This window comes from Triticum dicoccoides, chromosome 3A (assembly GCF_002162155.2).
Source record: "Triticum dicoccoides isolate Atlit2015 ecotype Zavitan chromosome 3A, WEW_v2.0, whole genome shotgun sequence".
Classification (NCBI taxonomy): domain Eukaryota; kingdom Viridiplantae; phylum Streptophyta; class Magnoliopsida; order Poales; family Poaceae; genus Triticum; species Triticum dicoccoides.
This window is the reverse complement of record NC_041384.1, coordinates 592,468,060-592,479,740: the sequence shown is the minus strand read 5'-3', so window position 1 is coordinate 592,479,740 and position 11,681 is coordinate 592,468,060. Positions and strand designations below refer to the sequence as shown.

The 11,681-nt window shown below is 39.5% G+C and overlaps 1 long non-coding RNA gene across 1 annotated transcript in view; it reads right to left on the bottom strand.

Moving 5' to 3' along the window:
* Positions 1-2,452, bottom strand: part of LOC119272238 — a 10,735-nt gene extending 8,283 nt beyond the window's left edge. Inside the window, exon 1 of the long non-coding RNA XR_005134721.1 lies at positions 2,317-2,452. This is a non-coding gene — a long non-coding RNA (uncharacterized LOC119272238). The remainder of the gene's footprint in view (positions 1-2,316) is intronic.
* Positions 2,453-11,681: the final 9,229 nt, after the last annotated feature.

Below are 11,681 nucleotides of genomic sequence, written 5' to 3'. Positions count from 1 at the left end.
CGGCTGCGGCGGCGGCGGGGCTCTGCGGCGGTGGGGCAGCAGTGGTAGTGTGGTGGTGGGGGTCGGGGTGGCGCGTATATATAGGAGGGGCGGCGACTTGGGGAAGGGTCAAGGTGCGGCGGAGGAGTCCGGATCGGACTCTTGTCCGAGTCGGCGGCGCTCGCGCGCGGGGAGGCGGCGGCGGCGACTTGGGCCGGCGGCCCGGCTGGGTTTGGCCTAGTCGGCGCAGGGAGTTTTTTAAAACAATTTCGCGGACAGAGATAAAATCCTAGAAAATAAAATAAAAATCTAAAAATGCCAAAACAAATTTTCACCATCTAAATAAAATATTTAGAACGAGATGAACATTTTCTTGGCCCTAAAATGCAACTTTGAAAACATGCAATTTTTCTAATGCAAATAAAATCCAAATAAACCCAAATAAAATCAAATAAATGATTTTAATATTTTTCCTCCAATATTTCAATTATTTTGGAGAAGTCTTATTATCTCCTCTCTTATATTTTAATGCGAAATATTTTTTGGAGAGAAAAATAACTAAAATCAAAATCCTCGTTTCATCATTGGATAAAAATCAAATATGAAAACTGGGAAATCCCCAACTCTCTCCGAGGGTCCTTGAGTTGCTTAGGATTTTCGAGGATTGCGGAATGGAAATGCAATAAAATATGATATGCCTGGATGACCTATGTATAACATTCCAAATTGAAAATTTGGGATGTTACACTTGTTGCTTCTGGGAGGCCCCCTCTGGTGTCTCTTTCCACTAGTATTTTTTTATATATTCCATAAAAATTCTTCATAAATTTCCAGGTCAATCAGAGTACCTTGATTTCTGCACAAAAACAACACCATGGCAATTCTGCTGAAAACATCATCAGTCTGGGTTAGTTTCATTCCAGTCAAGCAAATTAGAGTCAAAACAAGACCAAAAGTGTTTGGAAAATTAGATACGACGGAGACATATCAAGATCAACATCAAGTTCTATTTCCACATCATTATCATTATTACTAGGTTGAGCATCAACATGAACATCATGATTATTATTGTTACAAGGTTCATGTTCATGACCACATTGTGTTTCAGCATCAGAAATAGAAATATCATTTGGATTCTCAGGTGTGTTTACAGTAGGTTCACAAGAGGCATGCAAAGTCCTATCATCTTTCTTTTTCTTTTGAGATGAACTAGGTGCATTAGTATTAATTCTTTGAGAGTCTTGTTCAATTATTTTAGGATGGCCTTCAGGATACAAGGGTTCCTAAGTCATTTTACCACCCCTAGTCATAACTCTAACATCATGATCATTCATCTTATTATTCATCTCATTAAGCAAATCATTTTGTGACTTGATGACTTGTTCTACTTGCGTTTTTATCATGAATGTATGTTTACTCACACCCTTGACATCATTGATAGTTCTAAACATAAAGTCACTGAAGCGTTCAATCATATAAGCATTTTGTTTCAATTGTCTACTAACATATGCATTAAAGTTTTCTTGCTTAACAATAAAGTTATCCAATTCATCAAGGCATTAACTAGCAGATTTAGTATAAGGAATATCACATTTATCAGATCTATAGAGAGAATTTACCTCTACTACCTGTGTTGGGGTATCGAGACCATGTATTTCTTCAACAGGTGGTAAATTCTTGACATCTTCAGCTTTAATACCTTTTTCTTTCATAGATTTATTTGCCTCTTGCATATCTTCAGGACTAAGAAATAGAGTGCCTCTCTTCTTCGGAGTTGGCTTGGGTCGTGGTTCAGGAAGAGTCCAATCATGATCATTCCTCAATATATTATTCAATAGTTCTTCAGCTTGTTCAATTGTTTGTTCTGAAAACACAACCGGCACAACTATCTAGGTGATACCTAGAAGCATTGGTTAGTCCATTAGAAAAGTTATCAAGTATTTCATTTTTCTTGAGAGGATGATCCGGCAAAGCATTGAGTAATTGGAGAAGCCTCCCCCAAGCTTGAGGGAGATTCTCTTTTTTAATATGCACAAAGTTAAATATTTCTTGTAAAGCAGCTTGTTTCTTATGAGCAGGAAACTATTTTTCAAAGCAGTAATATATCATATCTCGGGGACTATGCACACAACCAGGAGTAAGAGAATTAAACCATATCTTAGCATCATCCTTTAATGAGAAAGGAAACAACTTAGTAATATAGTATTAGCGAATTGTTTCCTCATGAGCAAATATGGTGGCTTTATCATTCGGCTTAGTAAGATGTGCCACAACAGTTCTAAATTCATAAGCATGAAAATGATCAGATTCAACCAAAGTAATTAACTAAGGATCAACAGAGGATGATCAGCCACACTAGGACTGAGACACGGCCCAGACTCCTACGGGAGGCAGCAGTGGGGAATTTTCCGCAATGGGCGAAAGCCTGACGGAGCAATGCCGCGTGGAGGTGGAAGGCCTATGGGTCGCCAACTTCTTTTCTCGGAGAAGAAACAATGACGGTATCTGAGGAATAAGCATCGGCTAACTCTATGCCAGCAGCCGCGGTAAGACAGAGGATGCAAGCGTTATCCGGAATGATTGGGCGTAAAGCGTATGTAGGTGGCTTTTCAAGTACGCCATCAAATCCCAGGGTTCAACCCTGGACAGGCGGTGGAAACTACCAAGCTGGAGTACGGTAGGGGCAGAGGGAATTTCCGGTGGAGCGGTGAAATGCATTGAGATCGGAAAGAACACTTCATAATCCTTATCAGTAACAGAGATAGGTGAAGTAGAAAACCTAGGATCATATTTGATTCTATCATTGAGAGATTTTTCCTTCAACTTGCATAATAATTTGTTAAGATCATCTCTATCCTTACAAGCAAGAAAGTCCCTAGCTACCTCTCCAGCCATAACATAACCCTCGGGTATCTCCGGCAATTCATATCTATGAGAGCTAGGTCTAACAGGTGTTTCATAATTTTTTAGTTTAAATAATATCATCAGTTTGAACACTCTCAAATTCTTTAGCTTTAGCAAGTTGTTCATCAAGAAATTCGCCCAGCGGCACATTCTCATCAAGCAAAGTACTAGCATCATCAATAGCATCATTCATAGAATAAGTAACATCATCAAGTACTTGCGACGTATCAGGATTAATAGCAGGTGGTGGTATTGCAAGTTTACTCAAAATAGAAGGTGAATCAAGTGCAGAGCTAGATAATAGTTCCTTACCTACCCTTGTCTTAGAGAGAACGATCTTGGTTCTATCGTCCTTAAGATTCCTCATAGTGATCAACAGATATAAATCCCAAGTGCCTCAGAAAATATAACTATGCTCCTCGGTAATGGCGCCAGAAAAGGTCTTGATAACCCACAAGTATAGGGGGTCGCAACAGTGTTCGAGGATAGAGTATTCAACCCAAATTTATTGATTCGACACAAGGGGATCCAAAGAATATTCGCAAGTATTAGCAGTTGAGTTGTCAGTTCGGCCACACCTGGAAGACTTAATATCTGTAGCAAGGCGATCAGTAGCAAAGTAGTATGATAGTTTGATAGTAAAGGTAACAATAACAATAGTAACAGTAGCAGAAACAACAGTGACGGTGAAAGTAACTTACCAAAGATCAATATATGAAAGTGTAGGCATTGGATCAGTGATGGATAATTGTGTTGGATGATATTTATCATGTAGTAGTTATAACCTAGAGTGACATAGAACTAGCTCCAATTCATCAATGTAATGTAGGCATGTATTTCGTATATAGTCATACGTGCTTATGGAAAAGAACTTGCACGGCATCTTTTGTCCTACCCTCCCGTGGAAGTGGGGTCCATAAGCAAACTAAGGGATATTAAGGCCTCCTTTTAATGGAGAACCGGGACAAAGCATTAACACTTAGTGAATACATGAACTCCTCAAACTACAATAATCACCGGAAAGAATCCCAATTATTGTCACCTTGGGGTATGCGGATCATAATACATAATAGGTGCATATAACTTGCAAGCTAGGATCGAGAACACACATATATTCATGAAAACATAATAGGTTTAGATTAGAAATCAAGGCACTCGGGCCCTAGTGACAAGCATCAAGCATATCAAAGTCATAGCAACATCAATCTCAGAACATAGTGGATACTAGGGATTAAGCCCTAACAAAACTAACTTGATTACATGATAAATCTCATCCAACCCATCACCGTCCAGCAAGACTATGAAGGAATTACTCACTCCCGATAGTGAGCATCATGAAATTGGTGATGGAGGAAGGTTGATGATGATGACAACATCGAATTCCACCCTCTGAAGCCCTGAACGGACTCCAGATCAACCCTCCCGATGAAGAATAGGAGGTGGCAGCAGCTTCGTATCGTAAATCGTGATGATTCCATCTCTCTAGTTTTTTTATTAGCGAATAGGTATATATGGAGTTGGAGTTAGGGTTGCAGGAGGTCTAGGGGGCCCACATGCTCGTAGGGCGCGCCCTGAGCTTGTGGCTCGTGGGTGGCCCTGATACGTCTCCAACGTATCTATAATTTTTGATTGCTTCTTGCTATATTATATTTTGTTTTGAATGATTAATGGGCTTTGTTATACACTTTTATCTTATTTTTGGGACTAACCTATTAACCGGAGGCCCAACCCAGAATTGCTGTTTTTTTGCCTATTTCAGAGTTTTGCAGAAAAAGAATATCAAACGGAGTCCAAACGGAATGAAACCTTCGGGAACGTGATTTTCAGAACGAACGTGATCCAGAGCACTTGGACCCTACGTCAAGACATCAACCAGGAAGGCACGAGGTAGGGGGGCGCGCCTACGCCCCCCCCCCCAGGCGCGCCCTCCACCCTCGTGGGGCCCATGTTGCTCCACCGACATACTTCTTCCTCCTATATATACCTGCGTACCCCAAACAACCTGATACAGAGCCAAAAACCTAATTCCACTGCCGCAACCTTCTGTACCCATGAGATCCCATCTTTGGGCCTTTTCCGGAGCTCCGCCGGAGGGGGCATCGATCACGGAGGGCTTCTACATCAACACCATAGCCTCTCCGATGATGTGTGAGTATTTTATCTCAGACCTTTGGGTCCATAGTTATTAGCTAGATGTCTTCTTCTCTCTTTTTGGATCTCAATACAAAGTTCTCCACCATTCTCGTGGAGATCTATTCGATGTAATCTTCTTTTGCGGTGTGTTTGTTGAGACCGATGAATTGTGGGTTTATGATCAAGTTTATCTATGAACAATATTTGAATCTTCTCTGAATTCTTTTATGTATGATTGGTTATCTTTGCAAGTCTCTTCGAATTATCAGTTTGGTTTGGCCTACTAGATTGATCTTTCTTGCAATGGGATAAGTGCTTAGCTTTGGGTTCAATCTTGCGGTGTCCTTTCCCAGTGACAGTAGGGGCAGCAAGGCACATATTGTATTGTTTCCATCAAGGATAACAAGATGGGGTTTATATCATATTGTATGAGTTTATCCCTCTTCATCATGTCATCTTACTTAAAGCGTTACTCTGTTCTTTTGAACTTAGTACTCTAGATGCATGCTGGATAGAGGTCGATGTGTGGAGTAATAGTAGTAGATGCAGGCAGGAGTCGGTCTACTTGTCTTAGACGTGATGCCTATATAGATGATCATACCTAGATATTCTCATAAGTATGCTCAATTCTGTCAGTTGCTCAACAGTAATTTGTTTACCCACCGTAATACTTATGCTCTTGAGAGAAGCCACTAGTGAAACCTATGGCCCCTAGGTCTATTTTCCATCATATTAATCTCTCGTTAACAAGCTATTTCTGGTGCCGTTTTTATTTCGCTTTATTTACTATGCATCTTCATCATAAAAATACCAAAAATATTATCTTATCATATCTATGAGATCTCACTTTCGTAAGTGACCATGAAGGGATTGACAACCCCTTTATTGCGTTGGTTGCGAAGATTTTATTTGTTTGTGTAGGTGCGAGGGACTCGTGCGTGGCCTCCTACTGGATTGATACCTTGGTTCTCAAAAAACGAGGGAAATACTTACGCTACTTTGCTGCATCACCCTTTCCTCTTCAAGGGAAAACCAACGCAGTGCTCAAGAGGTAGCAAGAAGGATTTCTGGCGCCGTTGCCGGGGAGTCTACGCAAAAGTCAACATACCAAGTACCCATCAGAAACCCTTATCTCCCGCATTACATTATCTGCCATTTGCCTCTCATTTTCCACTCCCCCACTTCACCCTTGCCGTTTTATTTGCCCTCTCTCTCCGTCCTCCTTCTCTTTCCCTATCTGCCTCTTTTTGCCCGTTTCTTGTTTCCTTGTGTGTTGGATTGCTTGCCTGTCACGATGGCTCAAGATAATACCAAATTGTGTGACTTTACTAATACCAACAATAATGATTTTATTAGCACTCCGATTGCTCCTCTTACCGATGCTGAATCTTGTGAAATTAACGCTGCTTTGCTTAATCTTGTCATGAAAGATCCGTTTTCCGGCCTTCCTAGTGAAGATGCCGCTACCCATCTAAACAACTTTGTTGATTTGTGTGATTTGCTAGCTTTCCGTGATTTTGATGATTGCTCTTTAAACTTGCACCTTGCGGATTCCACCATTAAGAAACCTATGGGAAGAATTAATGATGTTCTTATTGTCACAAATAGGATATATGTGCCCGTAGATTTTATTGTTCTTGATATAGATTGCAATCCTTCATGTCCTATTATTCTTGGTAGACCTTTACTTAGAACGATTGGTGCAATTATTGATATGAAGGAAGGGAATATTAGATTCCAATTTCCGTTAAGGAAAGGCATGGAACACTTCCCTAGAAAGAAAATTAAATTACCATATGAATCTATTATGAAAGCCACTTATGGATTGCTTACCAAAGATGGCAATACCTACATCTATCTTCGCTTTTATGCCTAGCTAGGGGCGTTAAACGATAGCGCTTGTTGGGAGGCAACCCAATTTTAATTTTATTCCTTGCCTTTTGCTCCTGTTTAGTAGTAAATAATTTATCTAGCCTCTGTTTTGGTTGTGTTTTTTGTGTTTAATTAGTGTTTGTGCCAAGTAGAACCGTTGGGAAGACTTGGGGAAAGTCTTTTTAATCTTGCTGTAAAAAACAGAAACTTTAGCGCTCACAAGAACTGCTGCCATTTTTATTTGGAAAGTGTTATTTAGTTAATTATTTTTGCAGATAATTAATAGATAAATCCCTCAAGTCCATCATTTTATGTTAGAATTTTTGGGGTTCCATAAGTTTGCGTTAGCTACAGATTACTACAGATTGTTCTGTTTTTGACAGATTCTGTTTTTCGTGTGTTGTTTTCTTATTTTGATGAATCTATGGCTAGTAAAAGAGTTTATAAACCATAGAGAAGTTGGAATACAGTAGTTTTAACACCAATATAAATAAATAATGAGTTCATTACAGTACCTTGAAGTGGTGTTTTGTTTTCTTTCGCTAACGGAACTCACGAGATTTTCTGTTAAGTTTTGTGTTGTGAAGTTTTCAAGTTTTGGGTAAAAGATTTGATGGATTATGGAACAAGGAGTGGCAAAAGCCTAAGATTGGGGATGCCCATGGCACCCCAATATAATCTAAGGACACCTAAAAGCCAAAGCTTGGGGATGCCCCAGAAGGCATCCCCTCTTTCGTCTACTTCCATCGGTAACTTTACTTGGAGCTATATTTTTATTCACCACATGATATGTGTTTTGCTTGGAGCGTCTTGTATTATTTGAGTCTTTATTTGTTAGTTTACCACAATCATCTTTGCTGTACACACCTTTTGAGAGAAACACACATGATTCAGAATTTATTAGAATACTCTATGCGCTTCACTTATATCTTTTGAGCTATATAGTTTTTGCTCTAGTGCTTCACTTATATCTTTTAGAGCACAGTGGTGGATTTGTTTTATAGAAACTATTATTCTCTCATGCTTCACTTATATTATTTCGAGAGTCTTAAACAGCATGGTAATTTGCTTAAATTGGGAAATTAATCCTAATATGCTAAGTATTCGAGACTAGTAAAAAACTTTCTTATGAGTGTGATGAATACTAAGAGAAGTTTGATGATTGATGATTGTTTTGAGATATAGAGGTAGTGATATTAAATTTGTTCTAGTTGAGTAGTTATGAAATTGAGAAATACTTGTGTTGAAGTTTGCAAGTCCCGTAGAATGCACGTACGGTAAACGTTATATAACAAATTTGAAACATGAGGTGTTCTTTGATTGTCTTCCTTATGAGTGGCGGTCGGGGACGAGCGATGGTGTTTTCCTACCAACCTATCCCCCTAGGAGCATGCATGTATTGCTTGGTTTTTGATGACTTGTACATTTTCGCAATAAGTATATGAGTTCTTTATGACTAATGTTGAGTCCATGGATTATACGCACTCTTACCCTTCCATCATTGCTAGCCTCTTCGGTACCGTGCATTGCCCTTTCTCACATTGAGAGTTAGTGCAAACTTCGCCAGTGCATCCAAACCCCGTGATATGATATGCTCTTTCACACATAATCCTCCTTATATCTTCCTCAAAACAGCCACCATATCTACCTATTATGGCATTTCCATAGCCATTCCGAGATATATTGCCATGCAACTTTCCACCGTTTTGTTTATCATGACACGTTCATCATTGTCATATTGCTTTGCATAATCAAGTAGTTGACATCATATTTGTGGTAAAGCCACCGTTCATAGTTTTGCATACATGTCACTCTTGATTCATTGCTATCCCGGTATACCGCCGGAGGCATTCATATAGAGTCATACTTTGTTCTAGTATCGAGTTGTAATCATTGAGTTGTAAATAAATAGAAGTGTGATGATCATCATTCATAGATTATTGTCCCAAAAAAAGAAAAGAAAAAGAAAGGCCAAAAAAGGAAGGCCCAAAAAAAGAAAAAAAGGGACAATGCTACTATCCTTTTTTTCCACACTTGTGCTTCAAAGTAGCACCATGATTTTCATGATAGAGAGTCTCTTGTTTTGTCACTTTCATATACTAGTGGGAATTTTTCATTATAGAACTTGGCTTGTATATTCCAACAATGGGCTTCCTCAAATTCCCTAGGTCTTCGTGAGCAAGCAAGTTGGATGCACACCCACTTAGTTTCTTTTGTTGAGCTTTCATGCATTTATAGCTCTAGTGCATCCGTTGCATGGCAATCCCTACTCCTTACATTAACATACATCGATGGGCATCTCCATAGCCCGTTGATTAGCCACGTTGATGTGAGACTTTCTCTTTTTTTTCTCCACATAACCCCCATCATTATATTCTATTCCACCCATAGTGCTATATCCATGGCTCACGTTCATGTATTGCATGAAGGTGGAAAAAGTTTGAAATTACTAAAGTATGAAATTGCTTGGCTTGTCATCGGGGTTGTGCATGATGAGAGCATTCTTGTGTGACGAAAATGGAGCATGACTAAACTATATGATTTTGTAGGGATGAACTTTCTTTGGCCATGTTATTTTGAGAAAACATAATTGCTTAGTTAGTATGCTTGAAGTATTATTGCTTTTATGTCAATATTAAACTTTTATCTTGAATCTTTTGTATCTGAATATTCATACCACAATTAAGAGGGTTACATTAAAAAAATTATACCACGTAGCATTTCGCATCAAAAATTCTGTTTTTATCATTTACCTACTCGAGGACGAGCGGGAATTAAGCTTGGGGATGCTTGATACGTCTCCAATGTATCTATAATTTTTTAATGCTTCATGCTATATTATATTCTATTTTGGATGATTAATGGGCTTTGTTATACACTTTTATATTATTTTTGGGACTAACCTATTAACCAGAGGCCCAGCCCAGAATTGCTTTTTTTTGCCTATTTCAGAGTTTCACAAAAAACAAATATCAAACGGAGTCCAAACGGAATGAAACATTCAGGAACGTGATTTTCAGAACGAACATGATCCAGAGCACTTGGACCCTACGTCAAGACATCAACCAGGAAGACACAAGGTAGGGGGGCGCGCCTACCGCCCCCCAGGCGCGCCCTCCACCCTCGTGGGGCCCATGTTGCTCCATCGACGTACTTCTTCCTCCTATATATACCTAGGTACCCCCAAACTACCAGATACGGAGCCAAAAACCTAATTCCACCGCCGCAACCTTCTGTACCCGTGAGATCCCATCTTGGGGCCTTTTCCAGAGCTCCGCCGGAGGGGGCATCGATCATGGAGGGCTTCTACATCAACACCATAGCCTCTTCGATGATGTGTGAGTAGTTTACCTCAGACCTTCAGGTCCGTAGTTATTAGCTAGATGGCTTCTTCTCTCTTTTTGGATCTCAATAAAAAGTTCTCCACGATTCTCGTGGAGATCTATTCGATGTAATCTTCTTTTGCAGTGTGTTTGTTGAGACCGATGAATTGTGGGTTTATGATCAAGTTTATCTATGAACAATATTTGAATCTTCTCTGAATTCTTTTATGTATGATTGGTTATCTTTGCAAGTCTCCTCAAATTATCAGTTTGGTTTGGCCTACTAGATTGATCTTTCTTGCAATGGGAGAAGTTCTTAGCTTTGGGTTCAACTTGCGGTGTTCTTTCCCAGTGACAGTAGGGGTAGCAAGGCATGTATTGTATTGTTGCCATCGAGGATAACAAGATGGGGTTTATGTCATATTGCATGAGTTTATCCCTCTACATCATGTCATCTTACTTAAAGTGTTACTCTTTTCTTTTGAACTTAATACTCTAGATGCATGCTGGATAGCGGTCGATGTGTGGAGTAACAGTATTAGATGCAGGCAGGAGTCGGTCTACTTGTCTCGGACGTGATGCCCATATACATGATCATACCTAGATATTCTCATAACCATGCTCAATTCTGTCAATTGCTCCACAGTAATTTGTTTACCCACCGTAATACTTATGCTCTCGAGAGAAGCCACTAGTGAAACCTATGCCCCCGAGTATATTTTACATCATATTAATATCCCGTTAACAAGATATTTCTAGTGCCGTTTTTATTTCTCTTTATTTACTTTATATCATAAAAATACCTAAAATATTATCTTATCATATCTATCAGATCTCACTTTCGTAAGTGACCATGAAGGGATTGACAACCCATTTATTGCGTTGGTTGCGAGGATTTTTATTTGTTTGTGTAGGTGCGAGGGACTCGTGTGTGGCCTCCTACTGGATTGATACCTTGGTTCTCAAAAACTGAGGGAAATACTTACGCCACTTTGCTGCATCACCCTTTTCTCTTCAAGAGAAAACCAACGCAGTGCTCAAGAGGTAGCAGGCCCCCCTCTGGTATCTCTTTCCACCAGTATTTTTTATACATTACACAAAAATTCTTCGTAAATTTTTAGGTCAATCTGAGAACTTTGATTTGTGCATAGAAATAACACCATGGCAATTCTGCTGAAAACAACATAAGTCTGGGTTAGTTTCATTCAAATCATGCAAATTAGTGTCCAGAACAAGAGCAGAAGTGTTTGGAAATGTAGATACAACAGAGACGTGTCAAACTACCCCTTCCATAATATATCTCCCTTTCACAAATGGAGTATGAACAGGGAGATATGATAGGGTTAGCCACCTTACTAAGCCTGTTCATCAGGACTACTGATTATTTTAAAGCTGACATTCAGTAGACAAATAGGTTTGAATTTCTGAGTCTGCTTAGCTTCTTTAGTTTTAGGGACCAGAGTGATGATC